General features: G+C 37.5%; 1 protein-coding gene across 1 annotated transcript in view; it reads left to right on the forward strand.

The window, feature by feature from the left end:
* Positions 1-2,515, forward strand: part of LOC101857268 — a gene marked incomplete in the record, with an annotated part of 12,893 nt that overhangs the window by 3,739 nt on the left and 6,639 nt on the right.

Raw genomic sequence — 2,515 nt, forward strand, 5'->3', positions numbered from 1 at the left:
GAGAGAGAGAGAGAGAGAGAGAGAGAGAGAGAGAGATTTAGTGTTATCTCGGTATGTGTTACTGGACGATTTTACATACTTCCATCTGATAAAGTTCGGGAACCAAGTAGAGCTGATAGTAGACATGTTCACCAGTGTTGAATGCTAAACTTAGGTGGTGGTAAATGTGGGCCAAAACTTCGGAAAGTCTATAAAATGTAAAGAGCTTTTGATTCAAGAAGTCAAAAGGATCCCATGATAAGCCAGGATTTGCCATGGTAGCTTGGCACAGGCGTCTGAAATGCTTTAGGGGCCGAAAATCTTGGACGTTGGACTTGACAGATTCGCTGCATTCAACGCGAGGTTCACTGTTTCTCTTTTTCTTGTTCACAATCCGTAATCCTCTCCATTCTTGTTATTATATATATATATTTAATGCAGCTTGTTATATGCACTATTGTTGACTAGCAAAAGGTACTGTTTTTATTCCACAACATAATATGTGTTCCTCACCGTGTCAACAATGAGCAAACGTCCAAAATGCAACATACTGACAGACTATTTACAAAAAGCTTGCTATTACCAAAAATATGATTGTGACCATGCTTGTCTGGCAGTCCCATTCCTATTGGGCATTCTACTTTATCACCGCTGTCGAGACTTTAGGACGTTCTTTCGTCCCAAAAGTTACAGCAATTGCGGAGATACTCGTTGAAAAGTTAAAAGTTCAGTGTTTCTTTTTTTCTTGTTCACAATCCGTAATCCTCTCCATTCTTGCAATTATATATATTTTAATACAGCTCGTTAAATGCACTATTGTTGACTAGCAAAATGTACTGTTTTTATTCCACAACATAATATGTGTTCCTCACCGTGTCAACAATGAGTAAACGTCCAAAATGCAACATACTGACAGACTATTACCATAAATATGATAGACCATGCTTTTCTGACAGTCCCACTCCTGCTGGACATCCTACTTTTACCACCGTTGTCGAGACTTTAGACGCTCTTTCGTCCCAAAAGTTACAGCAAGTGCGGAGATACTCGATGAAATCATCTTTCTGATACAGAATCGAACTCGCGTCTTCAGCTTGCAATGCAAAATGCTTTGCTAATCAATACCAATTATGCACAAGTGATCGGACCTGAATCGAATTTTAAGTTTAAACTGTCGGCATTATCGGGTATGTTACCAGTCATCTGCCTCAGCTAACAGAAGTGAGGCTTCTTGTTTGGTTTCAGTGATGCCACTGTCTAGTGTCAAAGCGGTTACTTTTGTGTGGAAGTTCAAGATGAAGTAATTATTATATTTGAGGAAGAAAAAAATACACCTAACTACTTACACAAATTTTATCCTGAAAATCCCACCTGTTCAGAAATGCACTTCAGTGTTTAGAAGTGTTTCACTTTTGGCTTTACTATTCTGAATAAAGTATGACTATGATTGCCCTGTTTCAAACTTTGGGATAACTTTGTTCCCCTTTCCTTGTGCTATTCTCCAGAAATAAATGGTATTATCTCATCATTCCAAATTGTATTCTTATTTCATTGTACTATCTCATCATTCCAAATTGTATTCTTATTTCATTTTACATAGTTCTATTCCAAACTGGGTGATCGGTATAGTGCAGTGGTAGATACTGAAAAAGACGAACAATGCATAGATCTGTCTGCGGTTGTAAAAAAGTAACAACAATGTGAACGCCTTTTTTTTGCGTTGCGTTTTTTTTGTTGTGTTTTCTCTAAAAACGCGATATTTTTAGGGGTATGGGGTTTTAGGGCAGCGAGATTTCGGAGGCTGTTTATAGGATTCCCTTGAAATTTGGCCTCAGTGTGGGCAATTGGCGTAGTTGCAACCTGTTAGAGGCTTTTTTTTAATTTATGGAATATTTTTCATATTACTACCTTCTATATACCTCAGAGGGAGTGATTTTAAGGAAAATTTCGGTGTTTTAGCAAGTCATGTGTTAAAATTCAGGATATCTCGCTTATTATAAACGATATTTTAAAAAATCCTCTAACAGTTTGCAACTAACTATTCTGAGTTTATTCTGTGAAAATATTAACTTTTGTAGCTTTATAGATAAGAAAATTTCGCCCGCACTAAAATAACGCTTTATAAGGGGTTGTGACACCCTAAAGTGTAAAAATTTGTCCGGAGGGGAGAACTAAAGTACATCTGACTACCTGAATAACGTACAAGATCCCCAAAGTCATATAAAATGCCCTTAAATGATTGATAAGTCTGTGCATAACAGATTTTGAAAAAGCATGCCTGTCTTCCCTTTAATCAGCATCTCGGAGAGAGAGAAGCAGGGGGGCGTGGGTGGGGGCGGGGCAACAGCTGGTTCTCCTTACGTCGACCAGCGTTTTTTTTGTAATTGCAGTTTAACAATCTGTGGTATCGGTTGCGTATGCTCAAGAAATATTTTGTCCAAATTCAATGTCTAAATTATGTTGGGGGAAAAAAGCAAGAAAAAATAGAGCTACTTTATGTAGGACATTATAACTTTTAAAAGAATGAACGTTTGAG

The sequence above is a fragment of the Aplysia californica genome, unplaced genomic scaffold (assembly GCF_000002075.1).
Source record: "Aplysia californica isolate F4 #8 unplaced genomic scaffold, AplCal3.0 scaffold00394, whole genome shotgun sequence".
Lineage (NCBI taxonomy): Eukaryota > Metazoa > Mollusca > Gastropoda > Aplysiida > Aplysiidae > Aplysia > Aplysia californica.